Raw genomic sequence first — 22701 nt, forward strand, 5'->3', positions numbered from 1 at the left:
TAGGGAGATCAGCGAAAATACCCCCAAGATCTTAACTTGCTCTTACACCTTAATCTTATCTCTGTTGCAAAAAAAGAGGAGAAAACCTGAATGCTATTTCTGGATCGTACCTGCCTGCTCACTCCACTGGATTTAGGGAAGATAACATTTTTTTTGGCCTCTGTGTCATGTTCAACATCTAAAACCCTTCTTACAGGAGATTCTAATTAGATAATTACCTAGATGTAATAACTGAATGTATGGGAGGACTTAGATATATTGGCATTTAGTTGGGGTACAGGAAAAATATTACCCCCACAGGAAAAAAAGAAACAAGTTGTTAAAAATTATAGCTCCTTACTAGCTGTGTTCCTTGGGCAAGTCACACAACTGCTCTGAGCTACCTCACATGATTGTTGTGAGTGTAAACAATAGATGAGAATACTCAAGTAAATGTAAATTGTGGCCAAGTGTAAAAGCCGCTGTCTTTGCAGTCAGACATCTGGGTAAGTCCTTCCTACCACTCAGCCCTGCAATATCACTGTAAAATATATACTTACTTTATAGAATTCTTGTGAATGGTAGGGCAGGATTAATGCATATAACAGCCCTGATACAATATTATGACAATAATGAGTTAAAAAGAGATGGTTAAGGGGTTCCCCGGGAGGAGCAGTTGGTTAGACATCCGGCTCTTGGTTTCAGCTCAGGTCTGATCTCAGGGTCAGATGAGTCCCAAGTCTGGCTTCCCGCTCAGTGGGCAGTCAGCCTGAGTTTCTCTCTCCTTCTTCCTCTGCTGCTCCTCCCTGCGCTCTCTCACTGAAATAAAAAAAATATTTTTTAAAAAGTAGTTAATCATAATACCTCTTTCTTCTTGCTCAGTTGCTGGCTCATTTTCTAGGCTTTGAAAGAGGGAGCAGACTGAGTTGTAGGAGTTCTAGGATAACCTAGGAAGTGTCTGCTGGTTTCCTTCAGCTGAGCCTCCCAAGGCCTTATCATTGGCACAAATGACCGGACCTGCGGTGGTGGGATTTCAATTCCCTCTTTCCCAATTTCTCCCCAGCAGGGAGAAGAGACATTTCTCTTCCTCAAAGTGACTTCATGCTGGGATGTACATTGAAGAGCCAGAACTGAGCAGTTGGTGGTTCTGCTTTTCTTATTATAAAAATGAATACTTGTTCATTACTAAAAAATTTGAAAACTACAAAATGTGTAAGAAAGACTATATAAATCCCTTTACATTTTGCTGCCCAGAGAAAACCACTCTTGATCTTTTTTCCCAGGCATGCAGAAATCTGTATAATTGAGATCACCCTGGAAAATATAGATTCGTACTTGTTTTCCCTTTCTATTTTAAAACATTTTAAATTACGGAATTAGAATAAGGTCAGGAAGGTACAATTCAACAAGTAACATAAAGGAACTACCACTTAAAAAAGAAACCAGGACATGGTCAAGGCTGTTTCACAGTATCCCTTTCCTCCCACAACCTCCTCCCGCCATTGTTACTCAGAGGTGATCACTATCATGGTAAGCGGTTCCTTACTTCTCCTTATACTTTGTCATCTTTTTTTTTTTTTTTTTAAGATTTTGTTTTTAAGTAATCTCTGCACCCACCGTGGTGTTTGATGGTGTTTGATATCCAAACTCACAACCCCTAGAGTTACACTCACCACCAACTGAGCCATCCAGGTGCCTCCTACAGTTTACCATCTTAAGCAAGACAATTAAATTTTCCCCAATTTGAGCTTTATGTAAATAGAATCATACCACATGCATTCTTTTGAGCTTTGCTTTTTTCATTTCATATTATCCTTGTAAAATTCATCACATTGTTGCATGCAGTTATAGGCGTTTTTAAATTTGTTTTTGTTATCCTTGTAACATTCCATATGTGAATATACCACAATTTGTCCATGATCTTGTTAATCGACATCGGAAGTGTTTATAGTGTGGAGGTGTGGCTAAATATTCTTGACATGTCTCCGGGCACACATTTACACAAGTATCTCTGGGGGATGCTGGATCATGGGGGTGTTTGGCTCTGATTTTTTCACCTCACACTAAGTAATAAGCATTTATCCATGTAAACAAATATTTATGGAAAACATTACTTCACAGGACTTGTCATTTGCCAACATTCCAGTGTTCGGTTGTCAGACATTTTGATTGTTCTCAGTTTCCCTATGACATATAACACTGTTATAAATATGGTGACCTTAATGATTAATGAAACACTCAGCGTAATTCTCGGTACAAGTAGCTGCCCCACCTCTTTCCTTATAGGTAGTACCACAGATCTTGGCCTCTTTAATTTGTGACTAATATATCAGTTAGGAATAATTTTCAGAAAGGTTGGGCTGGAAACGGCCATTAAGAAATAGATATTCACGGGGCGCCTGGGTGGCTCAGCGGTTAGGCGTCTGCCTTCGGCTCAGGGCGTGATCCCGGCGTTATGGGATCGAGCCCCACGTCAGGCTCCTCCACTATGAGCCTGCTTCTTCCTCTCCCACTCCCCCTGCTCGTGTTCCCTCTCTCGCTGGCTGTCTCTATCCTGTCGAATAAATAAATAAAAAAAATCTTAAAAAAAAAAAAAAAAGAAATAGATATTCACAGTAATAAAAAACCCAGGGTATCCCAAACAGAGGGCATTCCCAGGAAGGAATTAGGAGGCATGAAGACTATGAAAGAAGAGAATGATATGATAGCTCCGGCTTGTTTGGAGCTGGAGACAAGCCAAGCACTGCACTACACGTTTATTGGGGTCATTGTATTGTCCTCTTTGAGATTGCCTTAGGAAGTAATTTCATATTTTCCGGATGATAGAATAGAGGCTGGGAGAAGCTAAACAATGTATCCACATTTATGTGGCTTATAGTGGAAATATGGACCCAATCTCCGGTCTGAGATCGAAGTCCAGCCTTACTCATTGGCAGTGCTACCTCTCTCTGTGATCATGGACAGGATGATTGAGTCTATTCCCTTTTGCTGTCCTCTTAAGAGTAGTTGATAGTTCATTCAGGGCAGAACTCTTTCTACAGTTATAGGAATAGAAATTAACATTCATGAAGAAGAAAGAGCTGCCCCAGTTCCCTGTATCACCATGTAATCCTCAGTCCTTGCAGACCTCACGAGGGATTCTACTAGCCTCATGTAAAAAGAAAAAAAGAGAGAAACTAGGTCTTTGTCGGTCATTGACCGAACACCAATAATTTTAACCCAGCTCTTTCTACTGTTCTTTTCATGCTTTTCCAAAGCCTTCCCAAATATAATGAGGTCACTCAAATGTACCAAAACCCCTAAATAATTCATATCACCTACCATCTTTTCCTTGATAGGAATTTGTGCTGGTAGAATGCCAAGCAGCTAAAGAAAAGCCTCCTTTGGTCACTAGCCTCTGGTGGTAGTCAGCACGTTCAGATATACGGCTTCTAAGAGTCTACAGTATTCCACAGCAGCAGGAAGAAATTTGAAGCCTGGTGTTTGATATCCAAGCCTTCTTGTAGAACATTCACAGGGAAAACACCATTTCTTTAAGTCAGCACCATCCGTAGCACTTTCCTGTGATGAAGAAGTGTTATGCAGCTGCATTGTCTAATACAGCAGCCACCGCTACATGAGGCTACTGGACACTTGAAATGTGGCTAAGGTACCAGATTAGAAAGCTCAGTTAAGGCTGTACGGATCCAGTCTCTCCTTGAGTCTCAGAAAACCTGATGAAAGATAAAGACCGTCTCTCTACGAAAATGTGCATTTGATCATCATACAAACACAAAATCATATCCAATTGCAAGGGGTCCCTACTTAAGAATCCTGACAAAGGGCTGTATGTCCTTTGGTGCTTTTCAAAGCATGATTTCAAGAGAGTTGACTCCCAGGGACCACTGTTCAGCAGAGCTTTGTGCTCCATCCCACCCACTTGGACTTTTGCCATCTTTAGAGTCTGGAGACCCACCGACATGGTAGAGTCCGCCACTGAGCCAGAGTCTAATTTTCTTAGGGGGCAAGAAGAATCTTTTTGCTGGTTATACTACCCACTCCTGCCTTTACCCAGACCATTGCTCCCTGTGTACTAGGATTAGAGTTTCTTCACTGCTACACTTGGCCACGTGTCTTTCCTGTTCACTGACATTAAAAGAACAGTCAGGGGCACCTGGGTGGCTCAGTCGGTTAAGCGTTCCACTCTTGATTTTAGCTCAGGTCATGATCTCAGGGTCATGAGATCAAGCCCCATGTCAGGCTCTGCACTGACCATGGAGTCTGCTTAAGTTCTCTTTCTCCCTCTCCCTCTCCCACTCCCTGCCCTCTAAAAAAAAAAAAAAAAGAAAAGAAAAAAATGTCAGGCTTTTCTTGAGTTCCTTTTCACATGGGGGCTCCAGCGTACTACACTTTAATCAGTGTGGAACAGCCTGCAATGTGAATGTCAAGACATGAAATCTGAGTGACATTACCCTCCCTACATTGGTCACCAGCCCTGTGTTACTTACCAAAGCCTGGTGTTAGGCTTGAGGAGGGTACAGGCTAGGTTTAGAGAATGGATTCTGGAGGACTAGAGCTTTCTACTTTGGTTAAGCATCTGCAGGCTGCAGAGAGGTTGGACCTCAGCATCCTAGAGAGCGAGCACCTTCTGAAGAAGTGAGCCAGGAAGGGAATTTTGGTTGCTATAAATGCTATTATCAAGCGGACAATTGCCTTCAGTAGAACCTGCTTCCTTGAGCTGGGCCCTGGGGGCGGACACCTGATTGGGGATCCCCTGGCTCTTATCTCTGGGTTAAAAGTATTTGTTTCAATAGTGGGAGAACAAGTTGGATTAGGGTAGGTCAGGATGAAGGGAAAGGTAAACATGGTATTAAGTTTCTTGTTCGTTACTTTCTTGAGGCCCCTTATAGGACAGAGAGGGGGAGAAAATGGGGAATAAAGAGACAGGAAGAGTTGAAGGATTGTTGGCAGAAATCCGAGGAGGAAAAATTGAGAGCCTGAGCAAAGACACTGTGAACAAAAAGAAAAGAACTCAAATTTGAGTTATATAGGGGTGACCAAAGTGATACATGGGGGTAGAGCCCACCAGAAGACACTTCTTTTACTCTCCCCAGATTTCACCCTCAGAAACTCCTTGACTAGGCCATCATGGATCACCTGTATCAATCTCTGGAGATCTTTAGAAAGCCTAGAGGCAGAATTCTCATCCCAGATCATATCTTGGCCCAATTCCAGGTAAGGCATCCGTTATCCAATAATGTCCAACTCCTGAACCACCAACGACATACAAGATTATTTATTGGTGTATGATTAGCACCTAGCACAGTGCCTGGCACATAGAAAGTGCTCAGTGGGGCGCCTGGGTGGCACAGAGGTTAAAGCGTCTGCCTTCGGCTCAGGGCGTGATCCCGGTGTTCTGGGATCGAGTCCCGCATCAGGCTCCTCTGCTATGAGCCTGTTTCTTCCTCTCCCACTCCTCCTGCTTGTGTTCCCTCTCTCGCTGGCTGTCTCTATATCTGTCAAATAAATAAATAAAATCTTAAAAAAAAAAAAGAAAAGAAAAGAAAGTGCTCAGTGAAACTTGTGAAAGGAATGAATGAGTGAACCTCTGTTCAAGCTTTAAAAAGGAACTTGCTGCACAACAGGTGCAAAATTCCCCCTAACTAAACAATGTGAACAAATGAACTCCCCACAGAAAACCTGACTCAACAAGGTACATGAAACTACAATAAAAAATAAGCTCTCATCCCAGATTCTACCTCAGGTACAGTGGTCATGCTTTAAACATACACTGGGTTTTGTAGTTTATTATGTTGTGTAGGCAGTTTAAAGATAATCCAAATCCCATAAATACACTTTGAGGAGTAGAGTGTAAGTCAATATGACTCAGTCTACATATCCTTCCTATTATCTTAAGTAGATAATAAATCATTGTAATTACTGACATTTCTTAATAATGTCAAGAAACTGGCACTCCTTTAAAAAGATAATACTATTTGGATTAACATTTAAAAAAAAAAGAGAATTTCAACTAGGGGTCTGCAGAGGAAAATATACCTAGTAGCCTAGTCATGTATGGGGGTGGGAAGGTGAGAATATCATTCTTTTATTTTAATTCTGGTATTGTTAACATACAGTGTTACATCAGTTTCAAATGTGCAATATAGTAATTCAACAATTCTATACATTACTCAGTGCTCATCACGATAAACTCACTCTTAATCCCCTTCACCTATTTCACCCATCCCCCCCCACCTCCCCTCTGGTAACCATCGGTTTGTTCTCTGTAGTTTGTTAATAGCCCATTTTTTGTTTGTTTGTTTCTTTCTTTTTTCTTTGTTCATTTGTTTGTTTCTTAAATTCCACATATGAGTGAAATCATGGTGTTTGTCTTTTTCTGACTTATTTCACTTCACATTATACCCTCTAGATCCAACCCTGTTGTTGCAAGTGGCAAATTTCATTTTTTTTATGGATGAGTAATATTTGTGTGTGTGTGACCTCTTCTTTACCCATTCACCTATCAATGGACACTGGGCTTGCTTCCATAATTTGGCTATTGTAAAAACGCTGCAATAAACAAGTTCGTGTCTTCATGTTCTTTGGATAAATAGGAAGTTTTTGAAATAAAATAAAATAGAATTGAAATTAAAGTTTATTCAGTAGAACTGAAATTTAAAAATTCAGGAGAACTGAAATTTAAAAACAGTAGAATTACTGGGTCATATGGTAGCTCTGTTTTTAATTTTTTGAGGAACCTCCGTACACTTTTGCACAGTGGCCGCGCCAGTTTGAATTTCCACCAACAGTCCTCGAGGGTTCCTTTTCCTCCATATCCTCACCCACACTTGTTTCTTGTATTTTTTATTGTAGCCAAAGAATATCGTTTTTGTGAAAGGTCAGCAATCGCCTGGTATGGCATGTTTTGGGGACTTAGAAAGTAATTTTACCAAAGAAGAAAGATTCTGCAGAGAAATAGTAAACAAGACTGGGAGTAACTAATATAATGTTAGATGTCAATTATGATGTACGTTTTTTATAAAAGGCTGGAAGTGGCAGGACAGAATGGATTCCAATTGTGGAAGTCCTTGAATATAAGGTTAGGAACATTTTAACATTATCCCTTACTCAGGAGAGGATAGTTAAGCAGCTCTTAAGCAAAGGAGCTACATAATGAAGGGTTGGGTCAATCTTAACTGCTAGATCCTAGCAGTATTGTGTGTGATGGTTTTCACAGGAACACATGTAATAGTCATATTAGATTTTTTATGATTTATGCTCGATGGAAATGACCAAGGAATTATTTTGAAATCATAAGATATGCTATTCTCTTCCTGATAGTCATTTAGCCTGTTGTCCGTTAGGACTCCATGAATTACTATTTTGCCCCCTCTGGCTATTGCGCTGTCTCATTTTCCTCTATCCTTCTTTTAATACACTCCCCTGTCTCTGCTTGTCCAGTTCTATAAAAAATTGTTACAGCCAGGGATAAACTTTTCTAAGCGCCTTTTCCAAGGACACATCTCACCTGAGTTTTAGTAGTATTTGCCTTTTGAGTGGGAGGGTGTCATTGTGTTCTTGAAAAATGTTTCCTAACCCACTAATTGTATTTGCTACATGGGTGTCACTATTTCTTTCTTTCTTTTTTTTTTTTTAAAGATTTATTTATTTATTTATTTGACAGAGAGAGAGACAGCCAGCGAGAGAGGGAACACAAGCAGGGGGAGTGGGAGAGGAAGAAGCAGGCTCATAGTGGAGGAGCCTGACGTGGGGCTCGATCCCATAACGCCGGGATCACGCCCTGAGCCGAAGGCAGACGCTTAACCGCTGTGCCACCCAGGCACCCCGACACTATTTCTTTTTATCCAAGTGGAACTTAGGAAGGTAAATATCTTACCCAAAATCTTCTGTCATGTTAGTGATAGAAGCATGTCTTTTCAGACTCCATTCCTTTACACCTGTTTTGTTGGGGTTTTTTTAAGGATGTTCTCCTCTCCACCTTACTCCCAATTTCACCTTACAAACTCCCATTGAGTTTTCTAAACCCTGTTCAGAAATGCCTTATCTGTGCAACCTTTCCTTATCCCCATGCCCAGTTCTGTCTCCTCTCATCCCCCACCTTCCCCGACAGAAATGATCATTCTGTGGGTTGTACGAACGTCTCTCATTATGCATATTCCTTTATGTGTCTCTTCCCTGTTGGACTGTAGGAGCCTTGAGGTTTCTTCCTTTTGTGTCCCCAGCACCAGGCTGGGTACACAGTGGAGTTCCGTTAATGTTGAGAATCCAAAAGGAGAGAATCAAAAAGCAAAAAGGAAAATTCTAATCTCCTAATAATCTAAGCAGAAGATTAAGGGACAACACCAAAAAACATCTCCACTGAGATTCATGTTTTTCTTCTTTAAAATGTTTGGGAATGGAGGTTTCCCAGCCTTCCTATAGCCATCAAGGAAAGGTCAATGCTGCCCCTCGGGTTCCCCCGTGGACTCCTGCACTTGTGTGCTGAGCTCTTTCCATGACACCTTGACCCCTTCCAAGGTCCCCGCCAGGTGTGGTTACTTTTTCTGCCTCGCTGAGTTTTCAGTGTGGATGCTCACTCTGCCCACTTTGTGCTGGTTTTCTCACGTTTTCTCCACCAAGAACTTTGTTTTCTTCCTCTTGAGGAGATCCGTCCCCACCACATCCTCCTCCACCCACTGGAGAGCAGGCAGGAGGAGGCATTGTCTGGGCCCCCTTGTGTGTTTTTTTACTTAATGTACATTCCTTCCAGTTTTAAAAATCTGTAATCAGATAGGCATGAAGTGTAATCAGTAGGCAGCGAGGACTGAATGAACATGAGCACAATTTATTTAGGGGGCAAGAAAGAAGCCTACATGGGCAGACCAGCTCTTCCAGCTTCTTCTAGCTTCCTACAGTTACAGCCACTGGTACCACTGGCTTAGGGTTGAATCTGGCACGTGGGTCTGGGGAAAGCCAAGTCACAAAGCTTCACACACAGCCCTGTTCTCAGGGTGCCAAAAGAACCAGGGAAGGAGCAAGCAAGTTTCAAGGGCAGGGTGGGGGACCAGTTAGGAGAGGTTGAGGGTGGACAGTTGGGACAAAATTGTGCTGTTAACCCCTTTCAATTCCTCAAATGTATAACAAAGAACGGCCCAGGTGACCTCAAAAAAGACCTAGCTTTAGGGTCTTTATCCAAGTATTTTTCCCCAGTGACACTGTCAGGTCATTGCTCAACCATGCGCCCCCCCCCCCACCCCCAACCCCTGCATTTCTTTGAGGGAAAAATTCAGGTTAGAGTCAACCCAGGCTAGAAATTGTTGGAAATAGAGAGTTTGGCCTATGAGAAGAGAATGGAGCAAGGTTGACCAGTCCCTTGTGGAGAGGAAGTAGCAAAGAGATAGGAAGCATGAATGGTGTTTTTTGCTTGTATTTTTCTCTAGCAAATCTCCACAAGTAGGAAATTTTAAGCTAGTATAGTGACAGTTTTCCTAAACACATAATATAATCACATAAAACAATTATAATATCATCTTCATGGTGTCTTGAAATTAACAAACATTTTTTTTAATGCAAATATCTTAGACCTGAAATGTTGACAATGGTTGTAACAGTCAAGGCTGCCATAAGAGGCAGCAGGCAGTTTAGCAGGGAATTTCTTCTAAAGGGTCAACTTGTAGAAGTGTAAGCAGCATTAAGGGAATCAACAAGAAAATGTAAAGTACCCAGAGTCTGGCAAAAGCAGGAAGCCCTTAGTACCTACAGACCTGAAGGAGGAAAGGGAGCTCTGTGAAAGCTGAAGGTGTGGGAGAGGGGCCCCTGGACGGGAGCTGTTTCTGTGGCAGAAGCAGCCACTGCCTGAACTTAGGTGATGAGAAGGGAGGGAGTGGGAAAGAAACACCCATCCTCTGGTTTCCTGCAGGTGCTTCCCATTGGCTGAACCCAGCTGGAAGCCAGAAGGCAAAGAAGACCATTGGTGCCACCCTCAGGGATCAGCCTTCCAGGGCCCAGAGAAAGGCAGAGGAAGGCGGAGAATGGATCTGGGGGAGAGGGGACATGCAGGGAATGACCAAGCCCAGTCAGTGCCAGATGACGGTAAGGAGAGGGAGACTGAGCAAGGCAAGTGCAGGGTGGGATCCTGCCTTTATTAAAATTTAGGTATTGTGTCATTCTGGATTTTTTGCAATAATTCTGTTTTTTAAAAACTATTACATTAAAAATATCATTTATCTTGATTACTGAATTTTTTTAGCATTGCCCGCCCTCCACACTCCCTTAAATTTTGTACCATTGACCTCACTCTAATCCTGGCCCTAAAGGGATTCTCTCTGGATAGGGGAATTGTGGGTAGTTTTTATTTTCTCATTTTTGCTTACCTGTATGTTCTAATTTTTCAAGTGAGTGTGTATTCCTTATATAATAAGAACAAATGCAAAATTTTCTTCTTTGAAAGTAGGGATCCTGGGGCGCCTGGGTAGCTCAGTCGGTTAAGCGGTTAAGCTTCTGCCTTCAACTCAGGTCCTGATCCTGGGAGTCCGCTTGCCCCACTCCTTCTGCCCCTCCCCCCCCCCCAGCTCATGATCTCTCTCTCTCTGAAATAAATAAATAAAATCTTTAAAAAAAAAAACCTTAAAGACAAAAATAGGGACTCTTATTCGTGCAACATGGAGCAGACTCAACAAGAAAATCAAATGTTTGTTGAATGAGTGAATTAAAAAACGTGTGTATCAACTCTATTTCCAAATCCTACCTCTTCTCAGGTTCTAATTCAAATGCCACTTTCTCATGAAACATTTCCTTATATCCCCAATCACATTGGCCTACAAAGGCCTATGCAATGTGTGCACGGGCCACCCCTGTCTCTTTGTGGCCCCCCCTTCCCTCCTGCCAGCTGCCCTCTCCCTCACTTGGTTCCTCTACATCAGCCCCCTCCTGGCTATCGCTCCTGGCACATGGGGAGCAATTGATTAGTATTTGGTAAGTGAATGAACAAATGAATGAATGTAGCCTCTCCCTTTTTTTTGTATCATTCTTGACATAATCTGTTTTGTTCTATATAGGTGTGTATTTATCTTACCTCCACTATTCTTAAGCAACGCAGGCCATCATCCTACTCACTTTGATGTGATCCTTGGTGCCTGGCACATTGCTTGGAACGTAGTTAATGACAACTATTAACAACAATAGTAGGGAGAGTAATTTTTTGAGTGACTACTATGAGCCAAGCCCTGTGTTAAACATTTATAGGTGTCCTTCCCCTCACTTACATATCTAAATGTACTTTACAGCTAAGGAAGGTGAGGCGTAGAGAAGTTGAGTCACATTCCAGAGATCACATTGCTTAATAAGTGGCATGACAGGAAAGTGCAGTCCCAAATTATACCAGATCAGTAGTTCTTAACGTGTAGTCCAGGAAACACTGGGGTTCCCAAGGCCTTTCAATGGGTCCGTATGCTGAAAACCACTCTTATGTGCCTACAGTGATTTTCTCAAGGCTACATACCATGTGCTATCAAACACCTTAAATGCAGAAGTAGGGATAAGAATTCCACTGTCATCTGTTAAGCCAAACACTAAAGAGATTTTCAAAAATGTAAAAGAGTGCCGATTTTTTCACTTCATTTTTTTATGTTTTTTAAAATATGGTTGTTTTTCATAAAACATGTTACTTATGTTAACATGTCATGTGTTTATTATTGTTATTGTAAAATAAATTAACAAATATTTAAAAATTTTATTAGTGCTAATTTCTAATATGGTAAACCTCAATAGATATGGCCCACATTTTTTTTTTTTAAAGATTTTACCTATTCATTTGACAGAGAGAGAGGCAGCCAGTGAGAGAGGGAACACAAGCAGGGGGAGTGGGAGAGGAAGAAGCAGGCTCCCAGCAGAGGAGTCCGATGTGGGGCTCGATCCCAGGACTCTGGGATCACGCCCCGAGCCGAAGGCAGACGTTTAACGACTGAGCCACCCAGGCGCCCCTATATGGCCCACATTTAAACAAAAACTCTTTGGGATCCTCGATGTCTTCAAGAGTATTATGGAGCCCAGGGACCAAATCACTTGAGAATTAGATGTATTAGGTAATATTTAAGTTTCTTCTCAGCTCTAAAATTTTAGGGTTCTCCACTCATGAAGCAGCTTAGGTCAGACATAACTTTTGGAAGACAGGGGCAGGGGCAGGGGCTCCAGGTCATGAGGCAGTCTCCGGGGCAGCTCAGAGAAGAGGGGCCATCTTTGACTGGATTCTGTGTCTAGGTTCCACTTTGTTTCGCTGGTCTTGGGCACCTGGATTTATTCTGCTCTTAACTGCTCTGTGGACTCCTGGAAACTCCTGTTCCCATTTTGGACTCACCCATAACTCCAAGTTCTGATACAGTTTTCCCAGACTTACTATTTTACTCTTTATCCCTCATCTTCTTTTGTGCTTATATGATGTGTGTCAGTGTTTACCTTGACCCTTGACTAGACCCTGCTGCCAACTTTTATTTTATCCTCCAACCAGATTTATTGAACATACCAAAATTCTGTGTACAAAGTGACGTGGACCTGCTGCTTCAAAGCATGATCCTTTCTTACTAATAGTTTGATAAGTCAGTCCATCGAGTGTCCAAAAGGAGCTTACTCTAAAATTAATAGAAAAATGCCCAATGCACACTGAAAAAATGGCCTCACTATTGGAACTTCAATAGTTCTACAAGATCATTGAGCGCCTATGACAGGCTGCTGGAGAACTGATATGAGATGTCAAGAGGTCATTTTGTGCACTGTCCCTGTGATGCCATCATGTTCCTGGATCATGATGTTCCCATTATCTGATTCTAGACACACCACAGGAATATCAGGTCTGAGGTTAGCTTAGCTGCTTGCTGGGCTAGAACAGCTATCACCCCAGCATGCTCATCTGACAGCGTCCCACGGTAGCCCAGATTAAGTCCTTGTGAATCTGTGCCTAGGACTCCAACAATGGCTGGATTCTTCATTGTGTCCTCCAAGTGCCCTCCAAGGTCGTCTCCATCCTGCCTGCTGTCCATCTAGTCCCTGCCCTGCTGCCAACTTTCTATACTTAGTCTTCCATTAACGAAGGTCTTACAATGTCCAAACACTTCCTGGACGATGGATTAGCCCCAAATATCTTATTTCATGTTGCCGGAGGCACGTACAGGGTTACAACAGATTTCATGATTTAAATTCTTTCTCATTGATTACCTCTGGGGAGGTAAAGAGGTGGAAGGGAAATTTACTCTTTAGTAATATAGCCAAAAAATAAACTAAAACTTTGTTTCAAATGAAGCAAAAGAATAATAATCTATCCTGAAATAACTTCCTTGTTTGGCTGACATCATTTTACCCTGGGAAGGATCATTTTGCAGGGTGGTTACGGAAGTCAAAGTGCATCACAGATCACTGGACAGTGAAGAATGAATGTGCATTTTGGAATGGAAACTGCTTTGGGGAGCTTTATGTTTTTGGTTTTTTTTTTTTTTCTTTTCTTCAGTTAACTGAGTCACAGTTTGATGGAGCAGCCTAAGAATATTCATTGGCCTCTGTTACCTTATGAAAATGATATTTTAAAAAAATCCAGATGCACTATAAACTTAGATGTACTATATATTGTATATAGTGTACATTCTGGATATGCTTCATACTTTATGTTAATCTGCTGGTTTTGATGTAAATGGTGATTTTTTTCCTGCTTTGCTGATGTGGGAGAAAGAAGGTGCTCTTCCCAACAAAGCCATTTATTTGCTGTGAGATCTTTGGCCAAGTCTTGCCCTGGATCTCCATGACCCACATCTATCACATAAGGGGAAGACTTGCCTTTGAGGGACAGTTGGGAGGAAAACATAAGATCCAGACAACAAAGTCTTTTGGAAAGTTAAAAGTACTATTAGAAACCAAGTAGTAATAGTAACTATTTCTCATGCTTAATTCTCAGAACACTATGGAAGGAAACCGGAAACTAGACATTGGTTCAACCTGCCAAATTAGAACAAGAAGGCGAAAGAATGTTCCCTGAATTCCAAAGCAAGTCAGTGGTGGAGCCTGCCATATCTGCCTTTTCCCAGCCCAAGGAAATATCCTCAAAGCTGGAGGTCAGTGGTCAGTGGTCTTCAAAGTGTGAATAGCAACATCTATTTCCAGATCCTCAGCTTCGTGTGGAAGCAGGGCTGCTTGCACACTTGGGTTCTCCTTCCCAAAACCGTTTTCCTAATCTGCCCTTCTGCTTTATAAAAAGAATGCATACTCTTAACCTGCCCTGAACTGCCCTAGGGAGTTGAAACTTCTGGGGCACCAAACAAAGAGACACTTTGAAATACAGATTTCTGAAAAGGCTCCTTTAATAATTAATCAAAGGGAAAAAAAACCGCCTAGCTTTTGTCTTCCATTGTCTTGTACATTTTTTTACTGGGGGGGAATTGGCCTGCATTATGACAGTCTGAATTCAGATATTGTGTACTGGCATAGTGGGGTGCAGATGACTTCATCTCCTCCATCTCCAGTTTATTGTTGAAAAAAACTTTGCTCCTAGCAACAACCCCGTGAAATCAAAGCAAACATCAAATCCTCAAAACACCTGCACCCCCCACCCCCCATTTAAGATAAACCGTTCCATTCAGTACATTTCATTCAGTTCTCACCCCAGGACGTCTTTTGTAGAAAGAAAAGGTACCTCTAAAGGGGTACAAGTTAATAATGCTGATTCCTTTCAAGGAAACTTCATTTGGGACTATCAAATTATTCAAGATACACTCGATAAATTTGCCAACAAAAGTTTCATGTGATTTCTTTCAGATTTTCTGTGCATTAATTAATATGGTAGTTAATAAGGTAGTTTTATCAAAACATATCCTGAAATTTTCATTCCAATAGTGGTCAATCCTCATATTATTTTGCTTATAAAATGTTTAATGATGCAAGTGTTGGGCTAATTCTTGCAATATGCCTTTCTCTTTCATTGGAAAGTTCAATCATGATGTCAAGCAAAAGTAGTAAAGTTAATTCTGATTTTTTTTTAAAGATTTTATTTATTTATTTGACAGAGAGAGAGACAGCCAGCGAGAGAGGGAACACAAGCATGGGGAGTGGGAGAGGAAGAAGCAGGCTCCCAGCAGAGGAGCCTGATGTGGGGCTCAATCCCAGAACGCCGGGATCACGCCCTGAGCTGAAGGCAGACGCCCAACGACTGAGCCACCCAGGCGCCCCTAATTCTGATTTTTATACATCATTTTATTTTCAAAAGCTGAACACCTGATATTTATATATACACATGCACACATCAAAGAACTATATCTTCCTCATATTTCTTGCTTTGTAAATAACAATGTTAGTTGAATATTATATTGGAACATTATAATTAAGTGAGGGCAAATAGCATAATTATCTTATTTTTATAAATTATTCTAAATGTGAATAAATTAATTATACAAGAGCTGCATTATTTGAATCTTATCTGCTTTTAGTCATGTGTTTTACAAGATGTGTTCCATAACTTATTCCTCAGTATTTGTTATAATATTCCTCAAAAATGCCTATTAACACATTTACTTGAATTTTAAAAGTCAGGCAGAAATTAACTCTTATTTAGTTTATTGGTTTGAAAATGAGGATCAGAGTTGACAATTCAGTAATATGGTGAATGTTTTTCATAATTGGAATGAGGCATATCTCCAAGACTTTTTTTAAAAAGTGTATTTGAAATGTGGGATGAGGAAATTATTTTTATTGAAAAAATATTGAATTGGCTATGGTGCATTAGAATTAATATTTTGTTTTTTCCAATATTTTCTGAGTATATAGATTAAACAAGGTGTCTCTTACATGAAAGAGTAACAAGCAGGGGCACCTGGGTGGCTTAGTCGGTTGAGCGTCCAACTCTTGGTTTCAGCTCAGGGCCTGATCTTGTGGGTCATGGGGTCGAGCCCACCTCAGGCTCTGCACTCAGTGGGGGAGTCTGTTTGAAGATTATCTCCCTCCACCCATCCCCCAACCCCCACACACACCCTCTCTCTCTCTCTAATAAATAAATCTTGAAAAGAGTAACAGGTAAAACTATAATTATATAATTCTCAATATTAATAATTATGAAATCTGATAATTCTTGAAGTTATTTGAGTATACTACTTTTCAGAAATTAAGAAAGTTAATGACTCTAATTAGAGGACAATTTTTTTTCCGGTTTCCAATTATTTATTTTCATTAAAATTGGAGGAAGAACATGTAAAGAAATGATGGATCTAAGCAGTGATCATTAATGGCTGCTAAACCATCAGATGAAAAACTGTTGGGGACTTTGGAAATGGATGGATACAGCTAATAACACTGAACCTACTGATACAGCCTATCACACACACACACACACACACACACACACAAAGACACCGACTTTAGGTACCTCCAATGAAATAAAAAGTACACACACACCAGCTATGAAGAATTCTTGCCGAAGTATCAAATCTGAATCTAATCAGTTCTCGAGATCTAAATATCAATTTTCAGGAAATACAGAAGCTAAGGAGATGTAATCAGCAAAATCCAGAACATGGAAAACATAGCTACAGGACAAAGGACCCAATTTTTCAACAAATCAATTGCAAGGCGAAAGAAAAACAAGGAGAAAGAATCTATTGATTAAAAAAAAAAAAAAGACTTAAGGGCACCTTGGTGGCTTAGTCAGTTAAGCGTCTGCCTTCAGCTGGCGTCCTGGTCTCCGGGTCCTAGGATGAAGCCCCACGTTGGGCTCCCTGCTTAGTGAAGAGTCTACTTCTCCCTCTCCCTATGCCCCTCCCCCTCACTTGTGCTCTCTATGTCTCTCTCAAATAAATAAATAAAATGTTTTTAAAAATTAGGGGTGCCTGGGTGGCTCAGTCGTTAAGCGGCTGCCTTTGGCTCAGGGCTCAGAGTCCTGGGATCGAGCCCCGCATCGGGCTCCTCCGCTGGGACCCTGCTTCTTCCTTTCCCACTCCCCCTGCTTGTGTTCCCTCTCTCGCTGGCTGTCTCTCCGGGGATGTACTGTATGGTGACTAACATAATATAATAAAAAATCATTAAAAAGAAAAAAAAGAGGGGCGTCTGGGTGGCTCAGTCGGCTAAGCAACCGACTCTTGACTCTTGATCTCAGCTCAGGTCTTGATCTCAGGGTTGTGAGTTCAAGCCCCATGTTGGGCTCCATGCTGGGCGTGGAGCCTACTTAAAAAAAAAAAAAAAGACAAGAGAAATATCAGCCAAATGTAATTTGTGGGCATTGTTAGAATCTTGAGTTGAAAAACCAACACTAAAATCCAAACCAAATCAAAACAAAAGCATGTATGATATAATTCAGGGAAATTTAGACAATGGCTGGATATCGGATGATTTACATTTCTTAGGTGTACTGGTTTGTCTTAAAAGTTTCCTTATTTTTAAGAGATATTTATAGAGGTATTCTCTCTGTTCTCATCCTAAGAATCATCTTCAAAGTGATCCAACAGTAGTGAAGGGGTGGGAGTGGAGGACACACAGTGGGAAAGGATTCAAATGAAAGAAGATTGGCTATGGGTTGGTGAAATTATCAAAGCTGGATGGTGGTCACACGGAGATTCATTTTATTATTTTTCTACATTTGGACAATTTGAACTTTTCAATAATAAACATTAAAAGAGGGGCACCTGGGTGGCTCATTCATTAAGCTTCTGCCTTCGGCTTGGGTCATGATCCTGGGGTCCTGGGATCGAGCCCCCCGTCAAGCTCCTTGTTCAGCAGGAAGCCTGCTTCACCCTCTCCCACTCCCCCTGCTTGTGTTCCGTCTCTCTCTCTGTCACATAAATAAATAAAATCTTTTTTAAAAAAAGAACGATGTAACAGTTTTATTTTGAAATGTTATTTATAATATACTGGGGAGCCGCCCTCTGCACACCCAGCAGTGCATCAATATCATATGATGTACTGGAAATTACATCCTTTGCAATTCTTTATGCTTATGTCCAAAAATGTTAAATATTAACTAAAAATACACAAGGAGACTATTTGTTTTTTTTCTTTTATGGATTTTTTATTGAGTAAAATTCATGTAACATAAAATTAACCATTAACCTTAAAGCATACAATTCCGTAGCATGTGGTATATATAATAACTGCAACCGCCACCTCTATTTCGAGACATTTGCATCATCTCAAAAGGAAACCCTGTACTCATTAAGCAATAACTCCCATCCCTCCCTGCCTGTTTCCTGGCAACCACTAATCTGTTTTCTGTCTCTATGGATTTACCTATTCTGATGTTTTCTATAAATGGAGTCATGCAATATTTGACCTTTTGTGTCTGGTTTCTTTTACTTAGCATAATGTTTTTGAGGTGTATCCAAGTTGTAGCATGTACCAGCACTTCATTCCCTTTTATGGCTGAAAAATATTCCGTTGTCTGTATGTACCCCATTGTGCTTATTTGTTCATCAGCTGATGGACATTTGTCTCATTCCCACCTTTTGGCTAATATGAATTGCGTTGCTACAAACATGAGTGTACAAATATTTGTTTGAATATTTGTTTCCAATTCTTTTGGGTCTCTACCTAGGAGCAAAATTGCTGATAAGTCTGTTTAGCTTTTTGAGGAACTGCCAAACTTCCACAGCCACTGTGCAATGTATTTCCAGCAACCTTGGGTTCCAATTTCTCTGCCTCTCTGATAACTCTTATTATTTTCCATTTATTTATTTATTTATTTGTTTGTTTGTTTATTTATTTATTTATTTATTTATGATTTTATTTATTTGACAGAGCACAAGTAGGCAGAGTGGCAGGCAGAGAGGGAGAGGCAGGCTCCCCGCAGAGCAGGAAGCCCGATGTGGGACTCAATCCCAGGACCCTGGAATCATGACCTGAGCCAAAGGCAGATGCTTAACCGACTGAGCCACCCAGGCAGCCTGTTATTTTCCATTTAAAGAACTGTGACTAACCTAGTAGGTATAGAGTGGTATCTCACTGTGGTTTTGATTTGCATTTCCCTAATGATGTTGAGCATCTATTCATGTTCTTGTTGGCCATTACTACCTAGTTTTTACAAAGTTATTTTAGGGGATGTGCAAACAAAAATGTTACGGTGCACAGCTGTAAACGACGTAAGCCACTGTGTTTCTGAAGATCTTGTCTAGTACCCTTCTGTTCCCCGGCAGCATCATGCTATCGCCTCAAGGCTTTGTGACAGTTTGTTTGAGTGACCCGTCTCCCATCTAGAGGTGCAGAACTAAAAACAAAAAAACAAAAAAACCAATCTTCCTTCTCAGTGGGATGGCTTGAGAGTCTGCAGACTGAAACCACAATTTATAATACCAAATCTTCTTTCTCTGCTACCTGCTAAACAAGCCCTCCTATGTTTTGAAGACATTCAATTTGAATGCCAAAGTTAGCTGGCCCCTTGCACATTGTGAGCTTTTTACATGCTTATTTGTTGGTTTGACATGAAGTCAGAAGGAACCTTTGGTTGTGCAAACTGAGAAGGAGTGCTCTGGGAAGGACATTTCTTTGTCAGGCTGGAGGAGAGTGAGGAAATGAGGGCACATCTGCACAAAGTTGTGCCTGGGTAGGGGGCTATGAAAGTAACAGGAGAGTCTTGGGACCTGCATGGCTGCCCCAGGACAGCAGGGAGTTTTATGACTGGCAGTCTCCTCTGGATACATTGCTAGTTCATTGAGGACAAGAACAGCATCTTATTCCTATATCTGTATATGTTCCTAACCCAGAACCTGGAGTACAGTAGGTACATACAGGATGTTTACTGGGTTGGGTTGTGCACTGGCGATACTCTGTCCCCCGATGACTGTCGAGCCCCCTTGCCTTCCTGATAAGAATTAGGAAGAAGACATCCTGGTTGCTGCTCCTGATTCTCACTCATTCTGGTCCATCTCAGATTGACATTCTCCAACAGCTCCCCATTACCCCCACATCTTAGGATTCCCAGTTTTAACATAAAATATCCCCTATATCCTTGATCATTATTTCTAGAGGATTCCCTCTGCTTCCATTTTATTTCAATTACATTCAAGCTACCCATAGGCATGGCCATGTTTGGGACCTTAGATTCACATCCAATCTTTTAGGGTAACGAAAAATTCAAGGGACTTCCAAATTTTTTGTTGATATACTCTGAGATGTCTGTTGATTGGGATTATTTATTGCTGATTGTCTCTAAAGAATGCTATCCTAGGCTCCAGTGCAAAGTATATAAACCTGGTTGCCAGTGTTTGAGAGCCAGGTGGGAGAATGGGGCAGGGGGCAGTGTTGAGGCATTGTGGTGTTTCTCTGTTGAGTATGCAGACTTTATTCATTTCCTTGTTTTAAATCCACTGCTTTAATCTAACCCTTTGCTTCCCCCCCCCGCCCCAGAGAATAAGCATATTGTTGTAGGGTTTGGGAGGAGTCTCTGGGCTGTGTACATGGAGGCAGAACCTGCAGGTCCAATTTTTCCTTGTACATCTGTCCAGTGGTTCATCTCCATCTTGCAAAGTATCTGACACCTGACACCTGATTCGTGAGCCTTTGCATGGGGGGGAATCAGCTTGCCCCGTGGGATTACCCACGTGTCCTAGCCACCCTCCTCCCCACTCCGTTGCATGCAAGCCTTCCAGTTTTCTCTGGTTACCACTTCTCTCTCCCTTTCCATCTTCCCAGACTGTGTTGGCATCTCTCATCTGTTTTCATCTCCTGTCTCATTCTCGTGTCCTTGTAGATTCCCATCCTTTTTGTACTTTTAGGGTCATGTTATGGGGTTCAGGAAATGCCTGTGTTCAGTCTGCCTGTGTCTATTCTTTATGGTCATCAGTTCCACGCAGTGTAATACTCTGCAGCTCTTAAATGGAATAATGTATCTATACGTCTGGACAGGTGGAATGGACAATATAGAAAGTTAAATGAAAAACAAGTTGCATGTTTGGTCTATATAATATGAAACTTGTTTCATTTAAAACATTTTTGTGTTATATATATACACACCTACAAATATACACATATTCTGTGTATATATGTATGTGTGTATGTATATATGTATATATTATATATGTATATATATAATATAATACAATATATTCTCCTTAGCATTATCTGAGAAAATATAAATATCAGAATAAATACATGGAGCTAGTTGGATATTTTCATTTGACACAAATATTTAAAAGCGTCTGATTTAACGGTCTAGGCAATCTGGTGAGTGTAAAAGTTTCCTTTGGGGACCTTGGAGCCAGGGAGCACCATTCACTCTGTGTTCTATGTGTACAGCGCCTCCTGGAGTTGCACAACCGTGGTGGCACTTCTTGGATGCTCCCCGCAAGAAGCTGCTGTCATCCTCCAGAGAGCAGCAGCTCACAAAGCTTGCAAAGGAGTGACCTCTCCCATGTGTAACTCCTACTGGCCTGTTCCCAGGATGTGATTGTTTGGCCGTAGTTAATGATCCTCCTGAGCTATACCAGAGAGGCCAACTCCCAAGTGAGGTGAATAATAAGCAGCAAAATTTGCAATGTCCATTCCAGCGTGTTGTGGGAAACCTGCAATTCCTCACAAAAGCAACTAACTCTTCCTCCTTCCATCCACCTTCAGCCCCCAACTCACAATCAAATGGGAAGATATGGAAACTTTCCAGTTAATATTCAGTGATAAAGAGTTGAAAGGAATTTAACCACATATTCAAATATTGTCTGGCAACAGGTCTCCAGACTTTTCCCGTCAAACTTTGATGCATATTAGAATCACCTGGGAAGATTTTAAAACTCCCATGCCCAGGCAGAACCTATTACCTAGACAGTTGAATCTTTAACAAGGTTTCTCAGCATTGGCCCTACTGACATTTGGAGCCGGGTAATTTTTTGCTTTGGGAGGCTTTCCTGTGCATTGTGGGATGTTTAGCACCATCCCTGGGCTCTATGCACTAAAAGCCTACGGACCCTCCCCCATTGTAACAACAAAAAGACATTTGCAAATGACCCAGTTGAGAATCACTGCTGTAGGGGGTGGGACCCAAGCATCCTATTTTTTTTTTTAAGATTTTATTTCTTTATTTCAGAGAGAGAGCATGAGTCGGGGGAGAGGTAGAGAGAAGCAGACTTCCCACTGAGCAGGAAGCCCGACATGGGGCTCAATCCCAGGACCCCAGGATCATGACCTGAACCAAGGCAGTTGCCTAACTGACTGTGCCACCTGGTCACCCCCAGCATCCTATTTTTAAAAATCTTCCCAGGTGATTCCAGTGTACAGCCAAGTTTGAGAACCAGTGCTCTGATGGAGTTTCCTTTGGGAAGTGTACTCTGGTGGAAAGTCCTGGGACTTTTGAAATAGGTTTTTATAAACTGTTATTTAATACCGATGAAATAAGAGTGGGTATATTCCAAGCGAGATGAGCAGTTCCACTCCTCCTCTGTAGTAAGCACCTGTTTCTTTCTATCAAGAGAACTTTGGAAAACAAAGAGTCTGTGAACATCTCAAGAGGCTCACAAAGCCAGCTGAACCCGTAACTTACAGAGAATCTCTACAGAGTGCTAATGAAAGGGACCTGACCTAATGAAAGGTCTAAGCAATACTCGAGGACCCACAGCGTGTACCTTCCTGGTGCCAAGATAATATCTACCATTGATTGGAGGTCCCCTATGGGCCATGGTCTTGTGCTAGGGGATCTATTTACATGTCATCAAATAAAAAGACATCTAGGTTACTGTAATAGTACTACTAATAAATAGGGCTGGCTTAAGGAATAGGCATGTCAAATACTTCCAAAACATG

The 22701-nt window shown here is 41.3% G+C and overlaps 1 pseudogene; it reads right to left on the bottom strand.

The window, feature by feature from the left end:
* Positions 1 to 12647: 12647 nt before the first annotated feature.
* Positions 12648 to 12976, bottom strand: LOC121103367 (annotated as a pseudogene).
* Positions 12977 to 22701: the final 9725 nt, after the last annotated feature.

Source organism: Ursus maritimus, unplaced genomic scaffold (assembly GCF_017311325.1).
Source record: "Ursus maritimus isolate PB19 unplaced genomic scaffold, ASM1731132v1 scaffold_19, whole genome shotgun sequence".
NCBI lineage: Eukaryota > Metazoa > Chordata > Mammalia > Carnivora > Ursidae > Ursus > Ursus maritimus.